Source organism: Macrotis lagotis, chromosome 1 (assembly GCF_037893015.1).
Source record: "Macrotis lagotis isolate mMagLag1 chromosome 1, bilby.v1.9.chrom.fasta, whole genome shotgun sequence".
NCBI lineage: Eukaryota > Metazoa > Chordata > Mammalia > Peramelemorphia > Peramelidae > Macrotis > Macrotis lagotis.
The window spans coordinates 924737552-924754577 of NC_133658.1; positions in this window are offsets into that span (position 1 = coordinate 924737552).

Sequence of the window (17026 nt, forward strand, 5' to 3'; positions counted from 1 at the left end):
AAGCTTATCCTCTAAGGACCCAAGACCTTGGCAGCTGTTTTCTTCCTCATTATCTTTGACCCATCAAAAGAATATTGGAATGTCAGCCCTGCTTTGAATCCCACAGAGCCATACTAGGTCATGTTTGAATCCTACCTGGGTAACAGAAATAGATGATTTTGTCATTCCTGCCTCAGCCCCCACTAACCTGTGTTTGAATAGCATTTGAAGCCTGGAGATTATTTAATGTATCTGTGATGGTTGACTTTTAAAATTTTATTGTTTTTCTTCCTTTTACATGCATGGATGTATATATAAATATGGGTGGAAGAGAAATAAATAAACTTCTTTTACCTACTACCTTGAATCTCGCGATTTTATGTGTCTGAAGTGTTCCTCATAAGTTATCTTTCCTCTTCCATGTCCAAAAGATTTCTTGAATGCATTTATCCAGTAATAACTGGCAAATATAACTCTTGGCAATTGGCTTTCCATTAAACTACAAAATCCTGAAAATTCAGTACAGGTTTGCCTTTTTGTCACATCCTCAGCAGTTACCATTGTCCCTTTTGAACAAACTAAATACTTTACATGCATTCTCATTGAAGCTTCTTCAAACTGAGGGAGATTCCTCAAGAAAACAAGGAGCCCATTAAGGGATTCTTAGATGCTAGCCTTTCTAATAAACACTGAGGTATTAAGATCCTGAAGAAACAAAACCAAGCCACAACAAAAAAAAAGCCACTACTCTCTGCTGAAAAAGATTCCACCCTGTCACAGAACTTATAATCAATCCATATCTGTTTTAACTGCATGTTATCTAAAAGAGTTAGAATTCACCCCTTCTTTGTCGAGGTTTACTTTGCCTTTCAGGATGAAGAGAAACTGTATTTTATCCTCAACTATGCCAGAAATGGAGATCTACGAAACTTTATGGAGAAAATGGGTCCTTTGGATGAGGCCTGCACCCACTTTTATTCTGCAGATTGTGTAGGCTCTGGAATCCCTGCAAAACCAGGATGTTGTTCACAAGGACCTGAAACCCAAAAGCACCCTTTTAAATGGCCACATGCACATTAAAATTGCAGACTTTGGATCAACCAAAACATTGCCTCCTGGTGCTAATCAAGCCGGGTTAAATTCCTTCGTGGGTTAATTATGTGTCCATGGAACTCATGGGAATAGATGTTTATAAGATGTTCCAATGTGTGGGCTCTAGGTGTCATGATCTATCACCTGGCAACAGGGCTGCCCCTTTCCAAGCTCAAAATGTGTATCTTATATTCAATAAGATCCTCAAACTAGCATTTGACTTGCCAGAATGCTTTTTCCAAAAGGCAAAATACCTTGAGAGAATGTTTCTGGTTATAAAATGTACAAATCGACTAGGTAGTGAAGAAATGCGGAGCTGTGGAGTCTTGAAGGGTCACCCGTTCTTTGAAAAATATCACCTGGGATGATCTGCATCTTCAGACATCTCCACAGATTCATTGGATTATTAGTCATTGCAACTCAAGAGGAAAAAGACTTTGGAAATTTTGAAATTCTCCAGAGCCTCCTTCCATCTTTTTCTTCTTCCCTATCATTGGCTGAAGCAAAGCCAAGGTCCCAAGGTCACTCCAGCCTTCCTCTAATCCAGTGGAAGGCTACATTCATCAACTGGTTGAAAATTCTTTTGAACTGGACCTAGAGTTTTCTGAAGAAGAAAAAAAAGAGCCTTATTAGAGAAACAGGTTTGTGGGAACCCCTGGCATTGGTTTGTAGACAATCTTTTATTTCTGAAAATGGGCCCAGTTGACAAGCAGTAGGGCTTCTTTCCCAGGAAGGGCCTGTTTCCCTATGGTCACCAGTTCCTTCTCACTGAAGGACCTCAACTCTAAGTCCCAAAAGGAGAAATCCCTTAGTCCCCACAATTGCACTGCAAATCAAGAATTTTAGAACCTTTATGATTCACACACCTCACAGGACCTAATAGAACCAAGTGGGAATGCTAATAAGTGGTGCCAGAAGATCCACAAAGTTTATCAAGGTAGATGTTGGAACCATTCATGGGCAACTGTCTGGGACCTGGGACCCTGACAACTGCTCTCTACTTTGTGCTTCTTTGACCCCCCCCAAAGAAGTTTGGATTGCCAGCCCTGCTTAGAATCACAGTCACCCCAAATCATGTCTGAGTTCCACCTATGGAGCAGAAGGGGATGTCTTTGCCCATTCTGCCTCATCCTCTACCAGTCTTTGTGTCAAAGATGACTGTGGTATGAGGATTAACATGTGCATGAAGCTTGATTTTTATTTTATGATTCTATTTGTTCCACTTTTGGAACATATAATTAAAACATATAAATTACTTTTGCTTTCTAACCTGCTTCTTGCTGTATCATGAATCAGGTGGGTTCTCCTAAGATACCTTCCCTCATTTTCTCTATGAGATTTTAGGAATGTGTCTATACAGGAATAACTAGCCGAGGTAACTCTGAAGTGTGTAAAGTGCATTCCATTAGATGGCAGACTCCTGAAAAAGAATGCAGGATTGCTGTTTGTCACACTCTCAGTACTTGGACAGTCCCTTAAACAAGGCTTTCTAACTTTGTGTGCATACATTCTCATTGAAGTCTCTTAAACCTGAGGAAAGGACCTCAAGGAGCAAGGGGTTCGTTAAGTATTTCCTACATGCCAGGCCTTCTGATAAGCACAGATGTGCCAAATACTTACAGAAGAAAAAAAACAGCAAAGCCTCTGCCTTCCAAGATTTTATGTTCTAATAAGTCAAAGCCTTCACTGTCCTCCAAAAACTTAAACTCTGTCACAGAACTTGCTTTCTTTTTTTTAGTGTTTTTTTTGCAAGGCAATGGGATTAAGTGACTTGCCCAAGGCCTCACAGCTAGGGAATTATTAAGTGTCTGAGGCCGATTTTGAGCTCAGGTACTCCTGACTCCAGGGCCAGCGCTCTATTCACTGTGCCACCTACCGGCCCCAGAACTTAATTTCAATCCCTATCTATTTTAAGTGGTTTTTTAAAGCATTTTATATGGGTGGCTTATAATACACTAGCTCACTAATAGCTCCCCAGTTGTAAACACCCTCACTAGTAGCCAAGGGCTGAGGAGTCTGAAGGTGGATTGAAAGGGGTAAAGGTGGCAGCATAGGCATGGATGGGGAAGCAACGAGGAGAGAGAAGCTTAGTTTGGGGAATAGAAGCCAAAATAAGACCTGCTTTCTCATCATGCCCAAGATTGTCTGTCTCCTTCATAGATAGCTCTCAGGTGGGGTTCTTCCTGGAAACTTAGGGCTGAAAGGGACAGGAGGACTAATTGAATTTGTTCAGTTAAGAAAGGAAAGCCAAGGGAGGTACCTAAGGTTACCCAGAATAAATGGAGGTAGAATTTGAGCCCAAGAGATGAGCCTTCCACTCTTTCCTCTCCACCACTTCAGCCTTGAGAGAAACATTTCTTCCTTCTTGATAGTGTTCACTGAAGCTGTTCATACTAGCTAGGTGGCCTAATGGTTACACCACCAGTTCATTAGTAAGGAGGCTCTAAGCTCATATCTTGCTTCTATGTGAACTTGAGCAAGTCATTTAGTTCTGTTTTCCTCCAATCCAGGACTATCTCCAGTAGTCCTGATTCTTATCTGGTCAATAGACCCAGATTATTTTGGAGGAGAAAGTGAGGCTAATGACTTAGCCCAGCACCCCCTCACTGAAATTCAATTCAAGTGTATGTCATGATGTCACCTCCCTGATGGATAACAAAGGACAAACATCAGAGTTATGATTATTCCTCACTAGGAGTCTTTCCCATGGTTCTGAATCTGTACTACATAAACTAGAGTTTTAAAAATATTTTAATCCTACCTTTTATTCCCTTTTAATCATGTCTATTTTATTTTTAGTGTTTAAAAATAATTCTTCAAAGGGGCTTTCACAGATTGTCAAAGGAACTGGGGTCCGAGATACAAACACGGATTAAAAACCCAGCTAGATAAGAGTGGAACAGAAATAGAATCATAAAATAAAAATCAAGCTTTACACATACACACACACACACACACACACACACACACACACACAAGAATCCTCAGATTCAATCATCTTTAACACAGAGGTTGGTAGAGGATGAGGCAGGATGGACAAAAACCTCCCCTTCTACTCCATAGGTGGAACTCAGACATGATTTGAGATGACTGTGATTCTAAGCAGGGCTGGAGACAGGAAGAGCTGAGTTCACATTCAGTCTTGTGTACCTGGAAATGACTTGAACTAAGTTGTGAAAGAGTTCTCAGATTCCAAATCCATTTCATTGGAAAAAGTGACAGAAAAGGAAACTTAAAACATGTCAGATTGGCTTCCCACAAGCCGACCTATTGATGTATGCTTGTGGACATGGGGATAGACAAAGGTATTCTGAAATCAATTTGTATTCATTCTCAAAACGTGTGTGCACTTTGAAGCAGATCTACCTTGCAAATTAATCCATACTCCTAAGAGATCACCCACTCCTCAAGATCAGATGACCCAGACTTGGGAGTGGGTGTCACCTCTGACCTGAGTGCATCACCAGGTTCCACCACAGTCCTTGGAGTTAATTGACCTGTGCTGCAGTTGGGGGGAGGGAGTTTGTTCCTCTCTTTGGTGAGTACTGAAGGGATGATGCTCTACCACTCACCTTTCCCTAAAACTTCCAGGCCTCTTATACATGGGGAACTATGATAAATTAAGCCCCTACTTAGTGGTAAGTACTAAAAATCTAGCTGCTATTTTATGAGTGAGTCTACGAAATTATCTTCCCTCATCCTTCTCCAAAAGATTTCATGAATGCTTTTATCCAGTAATAACTGGCATTTTTGACTCTTGGCAATGTGCATTAGACCACAAACTCCTGAAAAGTCAGTACAGGTTGGACTTTGGTATATCCCCAGCCCTTAATACAGTCATAATAAATGATTGTTTGTTGACAATCACATTTAATTTGGTTACTAGGTGAAAAGGATTTATCTATTCTGGGAGCAGATGAGATTTAATGACAATGAAAGGACTGAGCGGAAAACCCTGGTTCTTTAGAGATCCTGGTATAGCTTTTCCTCTAGATTGTGTGAGGAGAGTGACAATGGAACATGGTTTTTTTGCAAGGCAAATGGGTTTAAGCAGCTTGCCCAAGGCCACACATTGAATGTCTGAGATCGGATTTGAACTCAGGTCCTCCTAACTCCAGGGCTGATGCTCTATGCACTGTGCCACCTAGCCGCCCCCCAAAATGGAACACTTTCAAAGGTTCCTTCAGCATGAACATGCTTGTAGCCTGCTGCCTGGAAATTTCCCCAATAATACTCCACAATTCTCTCCTCTATACTTTCCCATTAATTAATGTTGGAAATTCTTTGGGAACAGAGGTACCATGCATAACATACAACTGGATATCAGTCTAAATCTCCTGTTAAACTGTTTGGAACTGTGAGAGAAAAATCAAGAACTGTTCATTTCCTTTCAGACAGATATTCTCTGATCAGGGATATATGCATCAAAAGAGGTCAATCCATAAAGAAATATTCTAAATGTAATACATTATGGGGCGGCTAGGTAGCGTAGTGGATAAAGCACCGGCCTTGGAGTCAGGAGTACCTGGGTTCAAATCCGGTCTCAGACACTTAATAATTACCTAGCTGTGTGGCCTTGGGCAAGCCACTTAACCCCATTTGCCTTGCAAAAACCTAAAAAACAAAATAAAACAATAAATGTAATACATTATTTATAGCTTCACTTTATCACCTAGAATGCCATGTATTCCTTTTGATCCATTATAAAATGACTGTTGGTTGCCATATCTGGTTTCTAGGTGAAAGGGATTCACCTTCTCTGGAAACAAGTAAGATTGAGGGCAGTGAATGGACTGGGAGGAAATTTCTGAATCTCCATGTTTTGGAATCCTGGTGCAGCATTCACTCCATAACTAAAGGAAGACTGGCAATGGGTAGGAGAATGGACATGAGCTGACTGAAGAGGCAATGAGAAGCCAACTTCAGGGCTGGGAATTAATGGGCTACATCTTGTCCTCTTCAATTTCCATCTTGAGAAATAATTGCATCATCTTCCTCAGTTGTGCCATCATCTTTCTCTTTATGGCTTCACTACAGCACTGTCTCAGTCACTTTGATGAGTATGGTGATGGTGGACTTAAACCCCAGGTTGGGAATTAATAATCAGTACAGTGAAGACTGAATCTCCATAATTGACCTAGCTCTCTCTCTCTCTCTCTCTCTCTCTCTCTCTCTCTCTCTCTCTCCTTGAAGAGGCTACTCATGAAGAGACCTCACAAAGGGAGAGAGACTCAATTTTTCTTCCCAAATTTCCATAGTCTCAGTCCACAATTGTAAACTCAAACTTTCATCATTAGATCGAGGTCATCATGAGGAAGGAATGAGAATGAGGGTGCTCTCCACATAGATGGAGGCATTTTCATTCTACTCATCCTAGAATATCCAAGGAGAAAACCATGTGAGCAGCCCGGCAAAACTGGGCAGGATCCCGGGAGTGTGGGGGAGGTCTAATCTTGGACCTTCGGCAGCTGAGGAGAGTTTTTTCATTACTATAGAAGTTATCCAGATTGACTAGGATATTTGCCAGTCTTTCCTACTTTAAATTCTACTCTTGTGGGAAAGCTGCCTAAAACCCTGATGGAAAGGGAGAAAAACTTCGAAGTCACCATTGAGAACTGATGACCAGGACGGTCTAATTTCTCTCTCTCCCTCACCAGAGCCCAGTCCCACCTTCCTAACAATTCTATTTCTCCTTTACCTCTCCTGGCTAGACACTGAGCTCATCCTTGACCTTTTCAGAGGGAATGCACAATTCCCTCTTCACTTTGACCATCTCACCTATTTCTTTTCTTTTTTTTTTTTAGTTTTTGCAAGGCAATGGGGTTAAGTGACTTGCCCAAGGCCACACAGCTGGGTAATTATTAAGTGTCTGAGACCAGATTTGAACCCAGGTACTCCTGACTCCAAGGCCGGTGCTTTATCCACTGCGCCACCTAGCTGCCCCCCACCTATTTCTTTTCGATGGTGATGGGACATTCCTCTTGAAGGAGTATCTTGATGTATTCAAAGAACAAGCCTTGATCTGGACCTGACTCCTTAGGACTTCCAGGTTTTTCCATTTGCCCTACAACTTAGCTCTCATCCCCATATTGCCTATATGAATTATTGTGTGAACTCCTCAAGAGTAAGAGCTATATTTTTTTGTTGATTACAGGCTAAGTGCTTAAATCAGTTTTTGGTACATAGAAAGCATTTAATAAATGCTTTCTTCATTCATAAAGTCATCCATTCAAACACCTCCTGAGAAGTCTCAGTCCCTTTCTTGACCCTGTCTCATGCATATATCCATTCCCCAATTTCATATGATTCTCCATTTCTGACCCATAAATTATTCCTTAGACATCCTTCAATGGCATTCCTCCATCCATTTCTCTTACCCCCAGGTCTTCAAGGTGAGGCTCACCAGGGAGTGATATACTCCCTGAAAATATATCTCATTGGAAAATGTATGCCCAAATTAAGAGGAATAAAACAACTACTAAGAAAGTTCCAGGGGCAGCTAGGTGGTGCAGTGGATAGAGCACCAGACCTGGAGTCAGGAGTACCTGGGTTCAAATCCGGTCTCAGACACTTAATAATTACCTAGCTGTGTGGCTTTGGGCATTTTGGGGCATTTGCCTTGCAAGAAAAAAGAAAAAAGAAAGTTCCAGATGTCTCCCACTGTGCAAAGCTAATCATGTACATACCAGGGACTAGAGAAGACAGATCCTCATAAGAGGTGAGCAGAAGCTTTAAAGAGATGAAGTAAAAAACCATTCTGTTTTGCACAGAGCAGGTCTTCTCTCCCATCATTCTGTTTTGCAAAGATCACCAGAGACACTCTCCCAAAATCTAGTTCTAATTATGTTCCTCTTTGTTTTATTATGGCCTAACATGTATAATACCTGGAATATCTTTAGGTTTGATCACTACTGACAGCTTTTGAAACCATAAAATTTACAGTTTAAAGAAAAAAAAAAACTCCATCTATTTGTGTCACTAGATATAGGGGAAACGTCCATTGAAAATAACACAATATTTCTTTATTCTAAAAATTAATACTTAGAAATTAATTGAAGAGCCATTGAACATACCAGATAACATTTAAAACAAGAACTACAGAAATTTTATGTTCAATAGATTCAGAAAAAGTTTTAGATAAAATACAAGAAAAATTCTTATTACACACATTAGGAAACATAACAATGAAGGGATCTTTATTGAAATCATAATGTTCAAGATAAAGGGGATAAAATAGTAGAATTCCATTGAAATCAGGGAAAATCAAGGTTATCATCAATATTATTTTACATAATGCTAGAAATACTGGGTATGACCATAAGAAAAGGAAAATAGGCTAAGGAAATAGGCATAGGTCAAGAAGAAACATAATTATTGCTTTTTGCTAATGATACTATGGTTTATTTCAATAGTCAGAAGCAAATTATTTGAAATCATAAAAATGAATCACACAAATCAGTATCATTTCTGTATACTACCTACAGAAAGAACAAATCAGGAAGGCATAGAGAGCTTCCTTTTAAAATAATTAGAGAACGTGTTAAAATATTTGGGAGTCTACCTTGCAAGATGTTACAGAAACAATACAAATTCCATTTATAAATAGACTTGATGGGGGGGAATGAAATTTAAATAACTGGAAAAATATTAATTACTTATGGGAAAAGCAAGATAACAAAAAGACAATGCTACTTAAATTAATACTTGTGCACCACCTAGCGGCCCCTACTTTATTGATTTTTTTTTTTCCGCAAGGCAAGTGAGGTTAAGTGGTTTGCCCAAGGCCACAAAGCCAGGTAATTATTAGGTGGCTGAGGACAGATTTGAACTCAGGTCCTCCTGACTCCAGGGCCTGTGCTCTATCCACTGTGCCACCTAGCCGCTCCTTTAATGATTTTTGTTAAGTTTTTGCAAGGCAAATGGGGTTAAGTGGCTTGCCCAAGGCCACACAGCTGGGTAATTATTAAGTGTCTGAGGCTGGATTTGAACCCAGGTACTCCTGACTCCAGGGATGGTGCTTTATCTGCTATGCCACCTAGCCATCCCCCCCCTTTATTGATTTAAAACAAAACAACCTTTTATCAAGTATTTATTATTTCAAAGGAATTGTTCATTTCCACTTGGATAATTTTTAATTTTCAGGATTCTCTTGTGGTGTTTCATTGGTTGGTTTAAACAGTTCCTTGATTTTCAGGTATTTTACTTGCTTTTCCACTTCACTAATCTATTCTTTTACTTTTTTTACTACTCAGTTTTTAGAGGGACAAATTTAAATGAAATCAATAGATATTTATATAAAATATAAAATGACAACCTGATCTGACATGAATTAAAGAATTTTAAAAAAACCTAATTTCAGAGAAATAAATTGAGCAAGCCATAAATGAATTTCCAAAGAAAAATTCCAAGGATAGGTAAATTCAACAATAAAGGCTATCAAATACTTAAGGAATAATTCATTATAAAATTACATGAATTATTAGATAGAGTACTGGCCTTGGAGTCAGGGATATCTGAGTTCAGATCCAGACATTTATTAGTTGTATAGCCCTGGGAAAGTCATTTACCCATCTTGGTCTCAGTAAAATATTCATCTGCAGAATCAACTAGAGAAGGAAATTGAAAATCATTTCCTTATTTTTGCCAAGAAAACTCCAAATGGAGTCACAAAGAGTCAGACAAGACAATTCAATTAAACAACAAACCAAAGTATTTCTATGACAAAGTTACAGTCTTGATATGCAAATCTGGGGAGAGCAAAACTAATAAAACATTAGACCAGTATCTTTAATGAACACAGAAGTAACCATTTTCAATCAAATAATTAACAAACAGAATAATAACATAAAAAATATGATACACTATAATCAGGATTGATTTGTACTGGAAATGAAGAGTTGGCTTACTGTTACCAAAATTATAAACTGAATTAAACATATTAATATTTATTATTTAAAATCAACAAAAATTAAATGATCATATAATAGAGGCAGAATAAAATTTTTAATAAAAAACTTACATGTATTCTGTGTTTTTAAAATAGAAAATATAAAGAATGGACTTTACCTTAAAATGACCATAATACATATCTAAAACTAAGAGCTCCATTATATGAAATGGGGATACATTTCCAATAAGATCATTGATGAAGCAAGGATCTCAAATTTCATCACTTCAATCTGAACCAGGAATAGGAATACTGGCAATGAGACAAAAGCAAAAACCTTGGGGAATAATCCTAGCTAAAGAAAAAAATATTACTTTCTTTGCAGATGATACGACCACATACATAAAAAATTTCCAAGTCAATTTAAAGTTTGCGGAAATAACTTCAACAAAGCAAAAGTAAAATAAAAAATAAACCTACACAAATCAGCATTTCTAGATAACACAAATAAGACCCAGCAGAAAGAGATGGAAAGAGAAACCTCATTTAAAAAACTCTATAATATATAAAATACTCAAGAACCATGATACACATGAGAATGATATAAACAAAACTGCAAACCATAGCTTGTAGAAATAAAGATCGAAATAATTAGACAAATTAATGATTCATGAATAGCATGACTCAATATGATAAAAACAAAAATTCTACCTAAATTTACTTAATCAGTGCCATACCACAATACCAATGAATTATTGTATAGCTCTGGAAAAAATGATAATGAAATTTATGTGGCAGAAAAGGTCAAGACCCTTAAGAGAATTAATGAAAAGTAAAAGAAGTAATTATAGCACAGATATAATAATTAAAATTATTTGATTTTCATTTTTGAGAGATCAGTCCAGGGGAACAGATTGGATAGATAATATGCAAAGGAAATGAATCTAATACCCTTGTATTCAATAAAAACAGAGAACCCAGGAGCAGCTAGGTGGTGTAATGGATCAGCCCCGGAGTGAGGAGTACCTGAATTCAAATCTGAACCCATACACTTAATAATTACCTAGCCATGTGAACTTGGGCAAATTATTTATTTCCTATTTCTTTGCAAAAAAATTCCAAAAAAAAAAAAAACCCCAAGAATTCAGTTATAAGGAAAAGGAGTCTCTACTTGACTTGTTGAGAAAACTGAAGAAAAATATGGAAGAAATCAGATTTTTAATAATTCATCCTTATACAAAAATGAGTTCCAAATACATATTGGACCTACAAAAAAAGGGGCATATCATAAAGAAGCTAAAGAAATGAGTAGTAAATCACCTATCAAATCTGTGGAAAGGAAAAAAGTCATGATGAATAAAAGTAATACACAAGATCATAGAGGATGAAAAGGATAATTTTGATGACATAAATGAATAATCTGGAGCAAAAAAAATATTTGCAGCCAATTTCTGTGATAAATGTCTCCTTTGTAATACACACACACACACACACACATATATATATAAAACAGACTGATACATATATAAGAACAGTTATTCCCCAGTTGATAAATAATCTAAGAGTATGAATAGGAAATGCTCAAAGAAAGAAACTCAGACTTACTGGTTGATCGGTTTCTGTCTTTCTTATCAAAAACCAAAAGGATGCCATTATATTAGAGATGAGTTACAGTGTGTGTGACTATGACTGATCTGACCAATACCAGCTCAAAATGTTCCATCACAGGTCTGGCACAAATAATCCGTGTGAACAACTGGAATTGTTACTTTAAACTTCAACATCTCATGTTCTCTTTGTATTGCTGCCATTCTGCCTTCCTCATACAGCACATCATCCTCCCTGATGAGGGAACATCATGTTGGGTGGTCCTGGGCCAGTGTCTCCTATGCTGCACAATCAATTCCAAAATTCTTAAAAGAGACCCTTAGAGTGCCCCTATATCTCCTCTTCTGAGCCCCCGTGAGTGCTTATCCTGTGAAAGTTCCCCATAAAATAGTCTTTCCAACAAGCAGATGATGAAAAATTCAGATGTTCGACATTTGAACAATATGGTCAGTCCACCATCAATGCCCTCAATTCAATGTTTGGCGGTTTAGTTCAATAAAGGACCTTAGTGTTCGGTATCTTATCCTGCAGCTAATCTTCAGGATTTTCCTAAGGGTGGGATTCAGTGTCCTGGCATGCTGCTGGTAGACTGTCTAGTTTTCACAAACATACAGCAATGAGGTCAGTCCAACTTTCCATAGACCTTCAGTATGGTGGCCTAATACTTCTCTCCCACAATCGTTTTGGAGCCTCTCAACTACTGAGCTAGCTCTGGCAATGCCTGAATCAACCTCATCATCGATGTGGAATTCCTTGGAAAATACAGCACCAAGGTAAGTGAACTTATCCAGAGTATTCAAGACTTCTCCATTTGATGAAATCAAGGGTTCCACATATCGATGGTGTAAGGTGCTGGCTGTTGGAGCACCTGTGTTTCTTGGTTTTAATTGTTAGAGCAAAACTGGCACAAGCAGCAGAGAATCTATCCCTATTGTTAGCTTCAGAAACTGTATTGAATACACAATCATCTGCAAACAGAACTTCATGCACAAACACACCTTCCACTTTGGTCTTGGTTTGTAGCCTTTTCAGGGTGAAGAATTTACCATCACTGTGGTAGCTGACCTTGATGTTGTTTTCATCCTCAGTAAAGACTTTGGATTATATGGTTGAAAATATGCTAAAAAGCATGGGAGCAAGGACCCAGTCTTGTTTCACTCCACTGGTGACTAGGAAATCTCAAGAGCATTATCTACTATCCAGAAGCTGAGCAAGCATGTGGTCGTGAACTTGACCTACAATCCTTAAGAACATAATTTTCCATAAACTCTCACTACTGATGTTTCAAAGGTTTCATCAGATCTACAAATGTTCTATACAGGCTTGTGATCGGCTCTTGGCATTTCTCCTATAGTTGTTAGGCAGCAAAAACAAGATCAACAGTTCCTTGGTCCTTTCTGAAGACTTGGCTGTCAGGTAGGTGACAATCTTCCAAATAATAATCAGCCTTCTAAGGACTGGCAGAAATCTTTTTTTTAATATATAAAAACTTTATTTGTTTTCCAATTATATACGATAATAATTTCTACCAATCATTTGTATAAGGTTTTGAATTCTACAATTTTTCTCCCACCTTCCCTTCTCTCCCCCTCCCCCTCCCCCTCCCCCTCCCATAGAAGGCATTGTCTTCAGCACTATTCATTGATAAAAACTGAATGTATTAAAAAAAACTGAATGTGTTGAGAGAAAAACATATCCTCGAGGAAAATAATAAAATATTAGAGATAGCACAATTATGTAGTACTTAAGACATTTTTTAAAACTGGAGGTAATAATCTTAGGTCTTTGTTTAAACTCCACAGTTCTTTCTCTGGATACAGATGATATTCTCCATCACAGATACTCTAAAATTGTCCCTGATTATTGCACTAATGGAATGAGCAAGTCCATTAAGGTTAATCATCACCCCCATGTTGCTGTTAGGGTGTACAATGTTCTTCTGTGTACAATGCTCATTTCGCTCAGAAACAATTCGGGCAAGTCTTTCTAAGCTTCTCTGAAATCCCATCTCTTCTGATTTCTATGAGAATAATAGTGTTCCATAACATACATATACCACAATTTGTTTAGCCATTCCCCAATTGATGGACATCTCCTCAATTTCCAATTCTTTGCCACCACAAACAGAACCTCCATGAATATTTTTGTACAAGTGATGTTTCTACCTTTTTTCCATGATCTCTTCAGGGTATAGACCCAGTAGTGTTATTGCTAGATCAAAGGATTTGCAAAATTTTATTGCCTTTTGGGCATAATTCCAAATTCCTCTCCAGGAAGGTTGGATCAGTTCACAGCTCCATCATCAATGCATTAGTGTCCCAGATTCCACACATTCCTTCCAACATTGATCATTGTCCTTTCTGGTCATATTGGCCAATCTGAGAAGTATGAGATGGTACCTTGGTGTTGCTTTAATTTGCATTTCTTTAATCAGTAATGATTTAGAACAATTTTTCATACAACCATAGATAGATTTTATTTCCTCATCTGCAAATGACTTTTGCATATCCTTTGACCATTTGCCAATTGGGGAATAGTTTGTTTTTTGATAAATTTGACTCAGTTCTCTATATATTTTAGAAATGAATGCTGTGTCAGAAACACTATTTATAAAAATTATTTCCCAATTTACTACAGTTCTTTTGATCTTGGGTACAGTAGTTTCATTTATGCAAAAGCTTTTAAATCTAATGTAATCAGAAGTATCCAGTTTGGTTTTTTAAATTTATTTTTATTAAAGATACTATTTGAGTTTTACAATTCCCCCCCAGTCTTACTTCCCTCTCCCCCCCATGGAAAGCACTCTGTCAGTCTTTACTTTGTTTCCATGTTGTACCTTGTTCCAAATTGGGTGTGATGAGAGAGAAATCACATCCTTAAAGAGAAGTCTAAGAGGTAACAAGATCAGACAATAAGATATCTAGTTTTTTTCCTAAATTAAAGGGAATAGTCCTTGAACTTTGTTCAAACTCCACATCTCCTTATCTGGATACAGATGGCACTCTCCTTTGCAAACAGCCCCAAATTGTTCCCGATTGTTGCACTGATGGAATGAGTGAATCCTTCAAGATTGAACATCACTCCCATGTTGCTGTTAGGATATATAGTGTTTTTCTGGTTCTGCTCATCTCACTCAGCATCACTTCATGCAAATTCCTCCAGGCTTCTCTGAAATCCTGTTCCTCCTGGTTTCTAATAGAACAATAGTGTTCCATGATGTACATATACCATAGTTTGCTAAGCCATTCCCCAATTGAAGGACATTTACTGGATTTCCAATTCTTTGCCACCACAAACAGGGCTGCTATAAATATTTTTGTACAAGTGATGTTTTTACCCTTTTTCATCATCTCTTCAGGGTATAGACCCAGTAGTGGTATTGCTGGATCAATCCAGTTTGTTTTTAGTGATGTTCTCTATGTCTTCCTTGGTCATAAATTGCTTCCCTTTCCATAGCTCTGACAGGTAAACTATTCCTTGTTCTCCTAGTTTGCTTATAATATTGTCTTTATGTCTAAATCCTGCACCCATTTATCTTGGTGTAGAGGGCCAGCCCCAGGGAGTGATATTCACATATACTTGGTGACTTTTCCCATCAAAGCTATGTGTGGATTATTGCTCATTGTATGGATCCATTGGCTCACCAGTGAACCCTGACCTAGGATAATCTGTGACTCCAGAATGGTTGTAAAAGGTTTCTATGATAGAGAAGCATGCATTTTTCTAAGAACAAATATTGTAAATTTACCCAGGAACTTGTAAAACTGGGCCTCCTTTAACCAGTCATTCCTGAGATAAGTTTTTGCTATAAAAAGTCTGAGTTCCCCAAAATAAAGTTGGTAGATTTTCACTTCCCAACCTTTTGTGTTTGGATCTGTTTGTCTACCCAACCTGACTCTCGGAAATTCATGTCCAGACCCACATCAGAACTATTGCGGGAGATATCTTGGTACAGGTGTGAGATGTTGTTGGTCTAATCCAAGTTTCTGCCATACTAACTTCCAACTTTCCCAGCAGTTTTTGTCAAAGAGTTTTTATTCCAGAAACTGGACTCTTTGGGTTCATCAAGCAGCAGATTACTATAATCATTTCCTGCTGTCTCTTTTGTACCTAGGCTACTCCACTGGTCCACCACTCTATTTCTTAGCCAATACCAGTTTTGATGACTGATACTTTATAATATAATTTTAGATCTGGTAAAGCTAAGCCACCTTCTTTTGTACTTTTTTTCATTAAATCCCTAGAAATTCTTAACTTTTTGTTTTTCCATATGAATTTAGCTAAATATTTTTCTAGCTCATTAAAGTATTTTTTTTTTTGGAACTTTGACTGGTAAAGCACTAAATAATTAGTTTAATTTAAGTGAAATTTTCATTTTTATTATATTAGCTCTGCCTATCCATGAGCAGTTGATATTTGCCCACTTATTTAAATCTGATGTTATTTGTGTGAAAAGTGTTTTCTAGCTGTTTTCATAGAGTTTCTGAGTCTGCCTTGGCAGGTAGACTCCCAAGTATTTTATATTCTCTGTAGTTATTTTATACAGTAATTTTTTTCTAATTTTATTTAAGGCAATGGTGTTAAGTGACTTGCCCAAGGTCACACAGCTAGGTAAGTGTCTGAGGCTAGATTTGAACTCAGATCCTCCTGGCTCCCAGGCTGGTACTCTATCCACTGTGTCACCTAGCTGCCCCGTCTGCAGTTATTTTAAATGGAATTTCTCTTTCTAGCTCTTGCTGCTGTATCTTGCTAGTAATATATAGAAATGCTGAGGATGGAGCAGCTAGGTGGCACAGTGGATAGAGCATCAACCCTGGAGTCAAGAGGATCTGTTCAAATCTGACTTGAGACATTTAATAATTGTCTAGCTGTGTGACCTTGTGCAAGTCACTTAACTTCATTGCCTTGCTAAAAAAAAACAAATGCTGAGGATTAATGTGGGTTTATTTTATATCCTGCGACTTTGCTAAAGTTGCTACTTGTTTCCAGTAGTTATTTTAGATGATTTTTTAGGATTCTCTAGGTATAACATATCATCTACAAAGAGTGAGTTTTATTTCTTTCTTCCCAATTTTAATTCCTTCAATATTTTTCTTCTATTGTTGAAGCTAACATTTCTAATACAATATTGAATAGTAGTGGTGATAATGAGGATCCTTGTTTCACCCCTAATCCTATTGGGAATGCCTCTAGCTTATCCCCACTGCATGTAATGCTTGTTGATGGTATCAAAAAAAATTGCTTACCCAAACCTGGTCTGATTACCACAGAAGTGGGAAACAAGTATCTCCCTTTCAAGCTCAACCCCTAGGAAAGCTCCTCTCAGAGTTTTTTTTCCCTCTGAATAGCCTCTATCAGCCTTAAAGCCTTTCCTTCACTATATAAATGCCCTCCAATCTGACTCAATCATTAAACAATTATTTGAATCCCTTCTAGGTAAGTTCTCATCCTTTTTCCCAC